At 39.2% G+C, this 14461-nt stretch overlaps 1 long non-coding RNA gene across 1 annotated transcript in view; it reads right to left on the bottom strand.

Annotated features, from left to right (window-relative positions):
- Positions 1 to 14461, bottom strand: part of LOC129398054 (uncharacterized) — a 69498-nt gene that overhangs the window by 20551 nt on the left and 34486 nt on the right. The gene's annotated exons all lie outside the window — the stretch shown is intronic.

Below are 14461 nucleotides of genomic sequence, written 5' to 3'. Positions count from 1 at the left end.
AGATTGAAGTCGGAATATCTGCCAAGATGGCTCCTGAAATGGCATTTGCCTCCTTCTGTAAACAGTGCTAGGTATTTTGTACATAGTAAGTCCACAGCAATGATTTTCAGTTTATTTATTGAAGAATACTGTCTTTAAATTGGACCAAAGGTAAAATTGAGAACTTGCTGATAAATTTTCTTCAAATTTATCCACAATTAAATACAGGTGTGGTGAAGGAGATCATTAAAGCCAGTCTCCTGATTTCATGTGTACAAGGCTGTTCGTCAAAACCTAAACATTTATAGAACCCTTGCATCTTGCTTTGAGACACAATGATGTAGCTCTGGCATATCACAAATATTCTTTAACTTTCTTTTCATTGATTAATGAAGTCAATGAATATCTCATCAAAACTAAGGATTCAAGTAAACAGTTTTTGGCAAGACCAAAATAATTTTCTTCTCCGTTCCAAATGTGTTGTTTACAAGACCTATCCTTTTTTGTTTATAAATGGATCTCCTGACTTTCACATTTTCATTTTCTGATGAATTTATAAAATAATAAGGTCAGATGTGATAAAATATTTCAGAAATTTAATCCACCCTGCTGCACACACAGATTGCAAGGAGTCTAATCCTACCAACTGGCTGGCAGGAAGTGACCCAGTGCAAGAGCTCAAAATGTTTGTTGCTCAGCTGAGTCTACCACTGTCTAAAATCAGCATTAGTATGCCTGGACTGGGGAGGAGTTGGATGTTGCCTTTATACAAAAAGGTGTCAGCATAGTATCCCAGCTGGGACAAGGGGAAGAAAACAAACGTTTATTGCCTGTTATATACTAGGCATTGTTATAGTGTTAAGACATTTCAACTCACAAAAACTTTGAAGGATATGCTATCTATTTATTTTTATTTATTTATTTTTTTCAGTGATGGGATTGCTTTGTTGCCCAGGCTGGAGTGCAGTGGCTATTCACAGGCCCAATCTCACTACTGATCAGCACGGGAATTTTGACCTGCTCCATTTCTGACCTGGGCCGGTTCACCCCTCCTTAGGCAAGCTGGTAGTTCCTTGCTCCCAGGAGGTCACCAAATTGATGCTGACCTTAGTGCAGACACTGATTGGCATAGCGCACTACAGCCCAGACCTCCTTGTCTCAAGCGATCCTCCCACCTCAGCCTCCTGAGTATCTGGGACTACAGGCTTGCACCACCACACCCAGCTGTTTCCTCTATTTTATAGATGAGAAAATGTAGGCTAAGATAAGTTAAGTAACTTGTCCAAGGTCGCAAAACTAATAAATACATGACTTATCCAGGATCGAAACCCAGAAATATTTAGGTTTAGAAATTGTGCTTCTCCCAAGCAGAAACGAAGTACTCCAAAGCAACCCCCCTTTCCTCCTTAAATGACACTCCTATTATAGAATGTGTTGCTAAAGTTATTATTATTATTTGGACAGTTACACTGAGCAACTTGGGATATACCTGTTTCTCTGAGGCTCTACATATTAAAAAGAAATCTCTGGCAGCTCTAAGACAGAATATAAGCTATGCAGAAGCATTATATAAAAGATTAGCCATCTAGGTCTTTCTAATACCTTTTTGACTGAGTTCATTGGTATCAAATCTGATCTCTTTTAATAAATCGCCAGACACTACAACATGAAGTATATCTAAAAGAGAAAAATGAAGGCAAGAGATGAGGTATTTGATAAAAAAGGCAATTTTTAGAAACCAGTAAATTAAGAAACACAAACCAACCGAGCTATTTCTCTTAAGCAGCTGTTTAGTCTTGTGATAGCAGTTGGCTGATGGATGATCTTAGTAATGTTTTTAAAGAATCAGAAATGTGCTGAGCTAGCTTTACAGGTGAACTAGATGTGGTCAAACATGGTTCTAATTCTTAGCTGACTCAGGGAGATTCTACATTGGACCAGTTGTTATAAATGAGATCAGTTTATATTATCACTTGGTGCAAATCTTCATACTGCAAGCTCCCTAGCTTTTTCTTGGAGTTCTCCTCTCCAAACATTTTTGAAGAATTCCCAGGTCTTGTGTGTATCTGTGAGTCAAGCCAGGAATTCTTTGCCTCCTGCTGTGAAATGGACAATTACAATTTCCTATTAAGGCCAGACTCCTTAAAGCAGATGCAAGTTGTGGGAAATTTCCTATTGTCCTCAGCCTTTTTTTTTTTGCTAGGCATGGTGGCTCAGGCCTGAAATCCTGGCTACTCAGGAAGCTGAGGTAGGAGGATCACTTACACCCAGGAGTTTGAGGCTACAGTGAGCTCTAATTGCACCACTGCTCTTGGACAAGTCTGTCTCTTAAAAAATTTTTGTTTTCAACTTACCGTAAATTGCGCGAGTCACACATACAAACACACACACACACACACATACTTACATGTTTCTCTCAATCTAGATGTAGAGGGACCTATTGGTAGAGAGATAGATAGGAATGTATGTATGTATGAATGTGTAAAACCACAACCAAAATCAAGATATGTAATGTTTCAGTGCCTTTGAAGCCTCGCTGGGTTCCTCCCACTCTCTGTGAGCCTGAGTTTAGGTCACCTAGACTGGATCTGCCCCACACACTTGCCACCTCCTACCTAATGTCCTTATTTGTATTGTTCTGCATAGGGCACTCATGATTTCCAACTTGGTCAATGAAAATCAGTATTTGTTGTGTCAGACAGCTCCTCCTTTCTTCATTCTTCTTTTTCACTGTATCAGCAATAATTGTCATTATAGTTTTAAGCAAATTTACAAAAGAAATGTTATTCAATTTAGCGTGTTTAAAATATTATTTGAATTCTACACAACTTCTGATAAAGGGAGTCCTGTAGAAACAGGTTACATGTGTTCTGACCTTTGATGTGATCATGATGGGTGCCTTGTGATGAGAATTGCACTGTGAACTGAGTACAGATTGCTCTTGCGGAGGATGGAGGTGTCTCAGGCCAGGGGCTGATGGCTCAGGCCCTGTCTCAGGATGGGACCATGGGTGAGTCACCAGAGCTTAGAGCTAGGCTTTCAGTCTCATGGGCTCCTTTTCCAAATTCAAGTAACTACCTTAGGTTGAAACATTTTTGGTTAATTAGACTGATGTTCTGTCAAGCTACTGGCATTTCTCTATTTTTGAAACTATAACTGTATTAGTCCATTCTCTCACTGCTATAAAAAACCACCTGAAATTGGGTAATTTATAAAGAAAAGAGGTTTAATTGAGTTACAATTCCACAGGCTGTACAGGAGGCATGGCTGGGGAGGCCTCAGGAAACTTACAATTATGACAGAAGGGTGAAGGGGAAGCAAGCATGTCTTCACATGGCGGCAGGAGAGAGAGAGCGAAGGGGGAAGTGCCACACACTTTGAAACAACCGGATCTCATGAGAACTCACTCACTATCACAAAAACAGCAAGGAGGAAATCCATCTCCACAATCCAATCACTTCCCACCAGACCCCTCCCCCAGCAGGGGGAATTACAATTCAACGTGAGATTTGGGTGGGGACACAGAGCCAAACCATATCAATAACCTTTAGTTTTTTTGGTTGGAATTTGGTTAATTTAGCCATTCATGACATAGTATTGCTTCAGATAAGGATTTCTCCAACTCTGCACTGTGAACATTTGGGGCTGGATGATTGTTATAGGAGGGATCTTGTGCATTGTGGGATATTTGGCAGCATCCCTGGCCTCTATCCATTAGACGCCAGTAACATCTCCAACTGCGACAACCAGAAATGTCTCCAAACTTGCCAAATATTCCTTGGGAGACAAAATTCCCTCCAGCTTGAGATCACCGCTTTACATGGCTAGCTTTGACCAGTTCTCCATCCATCCAGTTTCATTTTGGACAGTCTATATCTTTTAGTCTGAGAGGCAGAAATGAGGGCTGTCCTCTTATGCTCTGTGAACTGGTCTCTCATTATTTGCCATTTGAATTCAAGGCGGAAAAGAACATTAAGTGACCACCACCAACAAAAACATAGATCTTTTAAGTGTTTGTATCTGGATCTGTGATATATACCCAGATATCACAGATCCTTTGTCCATTTTGTGTTGCCATAATTACCTGAGGCTGGACAATTTATAAGGAAAAGAGGTTTAATTGGCCCAAAGAAGCATGGCACCAGCATCTGCTTCTGGTGTGGGTCTCAAGTTGCTTCCACTCATGGTGGAAGGTGAAGGGGAGCTGGCACGTGCAGAGATCACATGGGGAGACAGGAAGCAAGACAGGGAGGAGGTGCCAGGCTCTTTTTAACACCCAACCCTCTTGGGAACTAATAGAGCAAGAACTCACTCACCTCTTCCCACAGAGGAAGCATTAATCTGTTCATGAAGGAGCCACCCCCCAGCAATTTGGGAAGCCGAGGTGGGTGGATCATGAGGTCAGGAGATTGAGACCATCCTGGCTAACACGGTGAAACCCCATCTCTACTAAAAAATACAAAAAATTAGCTGGGCATGGTGGCAAGAGCCTGTAGTCCCAGCTGATCGGGAGGGTGAGGCAGGAGAATTATTTGAACCCGGGAGGCAGAGCTTGCAGTAAGCCAAGATCGCACCGCTGCACTCCAGCCTGGGCGACAGAGCGAGACTCTGTCTCAAAAAAAATAAATAAATAAAATAAAAATAAAATGGAGGAGCCACCCTCATGACCCAAATGCCTCCCATTAGGACCCACTTCAAACACTGGGGATCACATTTCAAAATGAGGTTTAGAGGGGACAAATAGCCAAAGTCTAGCAACCTTATAAATGAAAAACAATAATAAATAATTATATGTGATTTCCTTTAAACACACACACACACACACTGCTTTAACAAAAAGTAAATCAACCAAATATTTCTTAAATTGAGAGTGATTTCCAAATGACAAATATAACTAGTAGTGACAGTAATCCTTGTTTAGCTTCTTGTACTTTCAACACTCAACAAAGTGATACTGTTTTTTGAGGTCACTTTGACTTTAAACTTCGTAACAAACTGAACTAAAATTTATGTGTAAGTTTTCATCTGCTCCTAAAAATACAGCACTTAGACATTTCTGTTGGATTTTGAGTCCTCATAGAACAAGTAAAAGAAGCATCAAGACCACTGCATGGTAGGAAGAACCAATTTTACAGACAAGTTATCTCCTCTGCATAATTTGAGCTGGCAGATGAGGCATCTCTACCCTAATAGTTTTCCTCTAGCTGCCTAAAATTAAATCTTTCCTGCTTCGTTCCTGTAGGTTAACCAGAGAACTCTTTTAAAATATAAATACTACTTAGAGAAATAAAAATGTAAGAGATAAGGTCAGGTGCAGCGGCTCATGCCTGTAATCCCAGCACTTTGGGAGGCCGAGGCAGGCAGATCACTTGAGGCCAGGAGTTTGAGACCAGCCTGGCCAACATTGCAAAACCCCGTCTTTACTAAAAATACAGAAATTAGTCGGGTGTGGTGGCACATGCCTGTAGTCTCAGCTACTCAAGAGGCCAAGGCAGGAGAAGTGCTTGAACCTGGGAGGCGGAGGTTGCAGTGAGCTGAGATGGCACCACTGCACTCCAGTCTGGGTGACAGAGTGAGACCCTGCCTTAAAAAAAAAAAAAAAAAAGACATTGAAGATCTATCTCCCTTTTGGTTTTGGTAAACATGGTTTATAAGCAAGCATTCTCTTTGACAAACTTGGAATAGTTTTACTTCAGTGCATCTAGCTTTGTGTTTTATTGGATTTACCTTTGTATCGTAATATATTTTTACATTGATTCTTCAAGCCCAAGATGCTAAAAAAAAGCAAAAACAAAATATATGTTTGAATTGGTCCCTGAGGAAACTATTTGCAATGATAGATAGAGCCCATTTCTCATATCAGAGTTCAGAAGCCTAATTTTCTGTCCCCATATGTATATGGAGATTCCATCATCTGAAATACATAGTTTCAAAAATATTTACATAATGAAATTTAATATCTAGGTTGTTTTGTGTTATGTGTGGACATTTTTACAGCTTTATAAAGATATATCTCACATACCATAAAACTCCATAAAACTCATGGTTTTAAAGTGTATAATTCAAAGGTTTTCAATGTATTCACAGAGGCATGAATATATTGATGCCAGTATCACCACAATCTAATTTTAGAAAATGTTTATCACTGCAAAAAGGAACCTTGTACTCGAGAGCAGTCATTCCTCATCCCCACCCCCACAGCCTCTGAAAACCACTAATCTAATTTTTGTCTTCATGGATTTACTTATTCTGGGCATCTCCAATAAATGAAATTATGCAATATGCGGGCTTCTTTTACTTAATATGTTTTCAAGGTTCATCCATGTTGTATAATACATGAGTACTTCATTCCTTTATGTCAAAATAATATTCCATTGTGGAATACGGTATGAAACCACATTTTTTTTTTTTTTTTTTTTGAGACGAGGGTCTCTGTTGCCCAGGCTAGAGTGCAGTGGTGTGATCTTGGCTCACCTCAGCATCTATCTCCTAGATTCAAGTGATTCTCCTGCCTCAGCCTCCCAAGTACCTGGGATTACAGGCCTGCACCACCACACCCAGCTAATTTTTGTATTTTTAGTAAAGACGGGGTTTCACCATGTTGGTCAGGCTGGTCTTGAACTCCTGACCTCAGGTGGTCCACTCACTTTGGCCTCCCAAAATGCTGGGATTATAGGCATGAGCCACCACGCCTGGCCAGCTGTGAATTTTTAATAGATTTATGTGTCTGTTTTAAATTAAAATAAGAATAATCAATTAATTTTAAAGTTTTAATTGTATTAAATGATCTCACCAGCAATTACTTTAAACTATTAGCTTATTTCGAACCTTTCCAATGCACTTTTACTGGGGCATGCAGATGTTTTGGAATGTAAGAAGGCTCATACGAAGCATTTGAAAAAAGCTATCAATTATATTTATTATAAAGTAGTACTGCTTTAAGTCTCTTGAAGGAATCTCAAGAAGATTCTTATTCACAATGAAATAATAAATATACATTCTACAGCTTACTCAAACTCCCCCTATCTTAAAGACTGAAAAACTAAGGAAATATGTAGAATTTGCAAAATAACTGTCTTCCATTTATAGTGATCACAGATAATATAATAATATCTTAGCAAATTTTATGACTTAACATATAAATGAGTTTTAAACAACCTTGACAGTCAATAAGATGAAGGTCACTTATAAATATGGAAGGTAGGCCCTCTATAATTTGATGAGGAGGGTTCTAAAAATCTCTCTTCTCTTATATATATTTCACACTGACTTTCCTAAAATGGTCACCATTCATCTTTTCTTTAAAACAATGTACCAAGGTCTGGCACAGTGGCTCACACCTATAATTCCAGTATTTTAGAAGGCCGAGGTAGGAAGATCACTTTACTTAAAGCCGGAAATTCAATCAAGACTAGGCTGGGCAACACAGGGAGATCCTGTCTCGACAAAATAAATACATAAATTAAAAAAATAATGTATTAAAGATTCCTGGTAAAAGTAAACAATTTATCTGTGAGATATAATATGCAACACTATTATCATAATTTATAAGGAATTAATTTATCATATTAGGTAATCACCTGAAGAACTGGCTCAAAGAATGGGTAAACTTTGATGAGGTTTAGAAGATTGGAGAGTTTAGAAAGTCATAGTGAAGAATCTGGGATAAGCAGATGTCAACAAGAGAATCCTTAGCAACGCAGAGGGAGTAGAGGGGAAGCAAGGGAAGACGGAGGAGCCGTGCTGTACCCACATTTGACCCGATCTAGTCTCAAGAATGCAGTCAGTCTCTTTAGAAACTAAATGAAAACCCACATTCAGTACTTTCTTTTTAATTATTTATTTTTAAGTATATAAGCACTAAATGAATATATTTTCGTTATCAAAAGTCAAGCAGTTCAGATGAATTTAAAATTATTCTTAATGATGATCCCTAATCCTAATCTCTCATCAGAGATGGTTACTACTAGCTTGGCATTTATCATTTAGGGTGCATCACATTTATGTTTATATTTCTATCATCTGTAGTATATTATGTTTATCTATGGTTATATGTATATGTAGTTTTTGTTTGTTTTGTTTTGAGACAGTTGCACTCTGTCACCCAGGCTGGAGTGCAGTGGCACAATCTCGGCTCCTCCTGGGTTCAAGCAATTCTCCTGCCTCAGTCTCCCTAGTAGCTGATATTACAGGCACCTGCCACCATGCCCAGCTAATTTTTTTTTTATTTTGTATTTTTAGTAGAGGCAGGGTTTCATCATGTTGGCCAGACTGGTCTCGAACTCCTGACCTCAGGTGATCCACCCACCTTAGCCTTCCAAAGTGCTGGAATTACAGGCATGAGCCACCGTGCCAGGCCAAGTACTACTTTTTAAAATTGCACTCTATAATGTTATGAAATTTTTACTACCACCAATAGTGTATGAGAAAGTCCCTTTACAAGTATACTTTCTAACAATAAATATTATCAATTTTTGAATTTTTTTAAATATTATGGGTGACACAGGCATGGTATTTTATTTCATTTCATAGAACTTTTCATAAAAATATATGTTTGGTATCACTCTGATAAGTGGCAAGGTTGAGCATCTTTTATATGTTTGTTCAGCATTTATACCACCTCTTCTGTGAATTGTCTATTCTTATTCTTGTTTTTCTCTTATTTATGGATTATGAGTTCTTTGCTGATTTTGATATTAATCCATTGCCATGCATGGTGGTTCACACCTGTAATCTCAGCACTTTGGGAGGCCAAGGTGGGAGTCCAGGAGTTCGAGACAAGCCTAAGCAACATAACAAGACCCTATGTCTACAAAAATTAGCCAGATATGGTGGCATACACCTGTTGTCCCAGCTACTCCAGAGGCTGAGGTTAGGAGGATCACTTGAGCCTTGGAGGTCAAGGCTGCAGTAAATCATAATTGCACCGCTGCACTGCAGCCTGGGTGACAGAGGGAGACCCTGTCTCTAAATAAATAAATAAATAACATTGATTGTTATATATGTTACAAATATTTCCTCCCAGTCTTCTAGTTGTCTTTTAAACTTATTTGCAATGATGTTATGTAAAAGTTCAGAAATTTGATAAAATGGCACTTATTCACCATTTTTTAAGGCGTTAGCATTTTTATAATGTTTTAGAAGGTCTACTCTTAAGTATATTCTCCTTTTTGTTTTCTTTTAATAGGTTTGTTAAGTCTTTTGATTCATTTGGAATTTTTGTAAATGGTGTGAAATATAGATCTATTTTTTTCAACATGGATTGGCAAATATCTGTTTTTAGAAAATTTATTTAGTTTCATTTTGCTTAATTTTCCTTAAAGGAGAGGAAGGACTTTTTCCTCCCAATATCAGATCAATTAATCTTGAGGAAGTGCTGAGCCTGGCCTGGCTGGATCACATGTCCACCTGGGTGGCCAGGACAGCACAATTCCATGATTGGCAGCTGCCCCAAAGCTCATAGAATCAGTGTATGGGAGAAGTCCTCAAAATAAGGAACAATACTGTTCCCAAAGTCAGATAGGAAAAAACACTGAGTGGGGCTGGGCACAATGGAACATGCCTGTAATCTCAGAACTTTAGGAGGCCAAGACAGGAGGCTCAGTTGAGGCCAGGAGTTCAAGACCAGCCTTGGCAAACATACCAAGACCCCATCTGTACAAGAAAAAAAAAAAAAAAAGTTGGTCAGATAAAAATAATAAATGCTCACCATAGCCCTAAACAATCTCTTTTATCTTCTTGATATCTTTCTTTCTAATCTTTTTGTTTGCATCCATATAGATGAAGATAGTAATAATTTTAATAGGTAGTACTTACAGAGCACTTCTCTGTGCTGGGCTGTGCTCGCTGTTTTGCAGGAGTTCTTTTTAAAGATATGCCTTTGATGAAAAAAACTTCATCAAGCATTTTGAACACAGTTTAGATGTGAGAGAGAAGCTTGGGTTTTAAATTTTTTAAGTTCAAACATCCATTTTTCTAGTTAAAAAGAATGTACCAATCTAATACGCATGAGAGATGCTAATCAGAAAACGTGAAGGGCACAAGCCCACTCTTTGAGATTTTCATTGAAGAAAGTGAACATGTTAAAAAAATTCACTTTATTATTAATTTGCAAAACATATTATTAGTGATAAGCAAACGTTGGCACCCAGGTTAAAAATTTAGCAAAATGATGTTTACAAAAACTGTGTAATGAAACAGAAAAAAGCTTAATGACAACATGCTAAAATTGTTAAAATTCTGAAGTTTGAATTCTGATTCTGTCACCTTGAAGCTGTGAGACTTTTGACTAAGTTACTTAATGTTCCCCAGTTTCCTCAACAGTAAAATAGGGGTAATAACAGTTCCTACCTCACAGCGGTGCTATAGGAATCTCAAGTGAGATAATACACATGAAGTGCTTAGCCCTGCATCCAGCACGTTGTCAGCCATTGTTATTACCACCACCATCATCATCTGTGAGTACAGCAAGCAAAACACTGCTTGGAAAAAAAATCAGAAGGAAATGAACCCATTGGAGACTGGCCAAAGAAGTACTCCTAAAAGCATAGCAAAAGGAATTCCAGAAGTTTACAATAACACAAGGAAGAAATTTACAGTTTGAAAATATAAATATCAGTTTAATAGTTAAGCTAAGTTTTAAATGTAATGCCTTATTTATTAAAGCCTTAAATTTAAGCCTGAAAGTTAGCGACATCTGCTGGAAGAAATGTGAATTATTCAACTCATGTACCAAGCACCTGTCCTAATTCATTCAATTCAATACTTTATTGAGCAGGAATTTGGTATCAAATGCTTTCCTAGATTCTGTGGACAAAGTGATTAATTCCCATGCTCAAGGAATTTAGTCTTTCAGCTCAGGTATAAGCCACCTGTGCTTAAGAAGAAAAAAAGTGGACATTATCACCATGGACCTTTCAATTCTGTTAAAAAAATTAGATCTGTCGGCTGGGTGCAGTGGCTAACACCTGTAATCCCAGCACTTCGGGAGGTTAAGGTGGGTGGATCACAAGGTCAGGAGTTCGAGACCAGCCTGGCCAACATGGTGAAACCCCATTTCTACTAAAAATACAAATATTAGCCAGGCATGGTGGCAGGCTCCTGTAATCCCAGCTGCTCGGGAGGCTGAGGCAGGAGAATCACTTGAAACCGGAAAGTGGAGGTTGCAGTGAGCTGAGATCATGCCACTGCACTCCAGCCTGGGCAACAAGAGTGAAACTCCGTCTCAAAAAAAAAAATTAGATCTACAACCAAGAATAAATTAAGTAGCAATACAAAGCTGGTATATGATCAAATGCTAAAATAAAAACTATCAATAGTAGAGCTGTAAGAGTTTAGGGAGAGACAGGATATAGCAACTAAGGTAACACCTGGAAAGTCATTCAAAGGTGTGATTCCAGAATGTCTTTTAATGACCAGGGGGAGCTCTGAATGTTTTTGAGCAGAGAAGTGATGATAGAACTAGTACAGTCATGTCTCGCTTGACCAAAGGAATATGTTTTGAGAAATGTGTCATTAGGTGATTTCATAGTTGTTTGAACATTATAGAGTGCACTTATACAGACTGATGGTATGGCCTGTTACACACCTGGATTATATGGTATAGCCTGTTCCTCCTAGGCTACAAACCTGTACAGCATGTTACTGTACTGAATACTGTAGGCAATTATAACACAATGGTAAGTATCTGTGTGTCTACACATATCTAAACATAGAAAAAGTACAGCAAAAATACAGAAGAAAAGATAAAAATAATGGTACACTATATAGGGCCCTTACATGAATGGAGCTGGCAGGACTGGAAGTTGCTCTGGGTGAATCAGTGAGTGAGTGGTGAGTGAAGGTGAAAGCCTAGGAATGACATTACCATGCACTAATGTAGACATTATAAACACTGTACACTTAGGCTATACTACATTTATAAAAATATATTTTTCTTCTTCTTCTTTTTTTTTTTTTTTGAGACACAGTCTTGTTCTGTTGCCCAGCAGGCTGGAGTGCAGTGGCCCTATCTCAGCTTACTGCAAACTCCACCTCCTGGGTTCAAGCTATTCTTGTGCCTCAGGCTCCCGAGTAGCTGAGATTACAGAGGTGCACCACCACACCCGGCTAATTTTTGTATTCTTCTTATTTATTTATTTATTTTGAGATGGAGTCTTGCGTTGTCACCTGGGCTGGAGTACAATGGCACAATCTCAGCTCACTGCAACCTCCGCCTCCCGGGTTCAAGCAATTCTCCTGCCTCAGCCTCCTGAGTAGCTGGGATTACAGGTGCTCGCCACCAAGCCCAGCTAATGTTTTTGTATTTTTGGTAGAGATGGGGTTTCACTATGTTGGCCAGGCTAGTCTCGAACTCCTGACCTTGTGAGCCAGCCACCTTGGCCTCCCAAAGTGCTGGGATTATAGGCGTGAGTCACCGCACCTGGCCAATTTCTGTATTTTTAGTAGAAATGGGGTTTCACTATGTTGGCCAGGCTGGTCTCAAACTCCTGACCTGAGGTGATCCGCCTGCCTTGGCCTCGCAAAGTGCTGGGATTACAGGTATGAGCCACTGCACCTGGCCAGAATATATTTTTCTTTCTTCAATTATTTATTATTATTATTATTTCTTCAGTAATAAGTTAACGTTAGCTTACTCATTTTTATTTTATAAAAATTTTAGACTTTTTTGTAGGTAACGCAGCATAAAACACAAACACATTGTATAGTAGTATAAAAATAGTTTCTTTCTTTGTATTTTTATTCTACAAGCTTTTTCTATTTTGAAATTGTTTTATTTTTATTTTTTACTCTTTAAACATTTTATTAAGCACTAAGAAATGAACACACACAATAGCCTAGGCCTAGACAGGGTCAGGATCATTGATGTCACTGTCTTTCATCTCCATATCTTGTCCCACTGGAAGGTCTTCAGGAGCAATAACATGCATGGAGCTACCTTTTTTTTTTTTTTTTTTTTGAGACAGAGTCTTGCTCTGCTGCCCAGGCTGGACTACAATGGCATGATCTTGGCTCACTGCAACCTCCACCTCCCGGGTTCAAGCAATTCTCCTGCCTCAGCCTCCCAAGTAGCTGGGATTACAGGCGTGTGTCACCACACCCAGCTAAATTTTTATATTTTTAGTAGAGGCAGGGTTTCACCATGTTGGCCAGGCTGGTCTCAAACTCCTGACCTCAGGTGATCCACCCACCTCGGCCTTCCAAACTGCTGGGATTACAGGCGTGAGCCACTGCGCCTGGCCTGGAGCTGCCATTTCTTATACCAGTGACTTCTTCTATAATACCTCCTAAAGGACTTGCCTGAAGCTGTTTTATAGTTAACTTTTTTTAAAGTAAGAGTACATTCTAAAATAAAAATAAAAAGTATAGTATAATGAATACATAAACCAGTAACATAGTCATTTGTTATCCTTATCAATCATTATGTACTGAATGTACATAATTGTTGGTACTATATTCTATATGACTGACAGCTCAGTAGGTGTGGCTTTTTTGTTTGTTTGTTTGTTTGAGATGGAGTCTCACTCTGCCACCCGGGCTGGAGTGCAGTGGCACGATCTCGACCCACTGCAAGCTCCGCCTCCCGGGTTCATGCCATTCTCCTGCCTCAGCCTCCCGAGTAGCTGGGACCACAGGCGCCTGCCACCACGCCCGGCTAATTTTTTGTATTTTTAGTAGAGACGGGGTTTCACTGTGTTAGCCAGGATGGTCTTGATCTGCCCGCCTTGGCCTCCCAAAGTGCTGGGATTACAGGCGTGAGCCACCGCGCCCGGCCTCAGTAGGCGTGTTTATACCAGCATAACCACAAACATGTGAGTAATGTGTTGTGCTACAATGTCACTAGGTAATAGGAATTGTTCAGCTCCATTATAATCTTAGGGAACCACTGTTGCATATGAGGTCCGTCATTGACCAAAACAATGCAATATGGCACATGACGGTGTTCTAGGACAATTAGCCTTCTGGCAATCTATAGGATGGATTAGTTTGGGGATAGACTGGAGAAGAGAGACTAATTGGGATGCTGTAATTATGAACAGCTGTGATGATAAGGACCTGGACATAACTGACTCCAAAGTAGTCAGGATCAAAAGTCAACTTGGCAAAAGATATTCTATCAGACTTCTACTTTGTGACATCCACATGAAGATAACAATACATGTTTCTGTAAAATGGACAAATGAGTATGTGTGCCCACAACCAACATTTGCTCCTGCTCTCTGGCAATCTCAGTCACTTCTTTGTGTTTAACTTAGGATGTTATGAAATCGCACTTTTAAATATTTCATTTCCACCTATTGAAAAATTGTCCTTCTAAATATGAAATGAGTTCAAGATATCACAAATATTTGACAAATAACAAGCACTTGTATCTAGTTCCAATCTCACATGGAAGAGAGGTTCAGAACAGAATTTTGATCCCTGTTATAGATTGAATATTTTTTCCCCTCAAAATTCACATGTTGAAATCTAATCTCCAGTG

Source organism: Pan paniscus, chromosome 5, assembly GCF_029289425.2.
Source record: "Pan paniscus chromosome 5, NHGRI_mPanPan1-v2.0_pri, whole genome shotgun sequence".
Lineage (NCBI taxonomy): Eukaryota > Metazoa > Chordata > Mammalia > Primates > Hominidae > Pan > Pan paniscus.
Note: the sequence above shows the minus strand (reverse complement) of the source record. Positions and strands in the feature narration are given on the sequence as shown.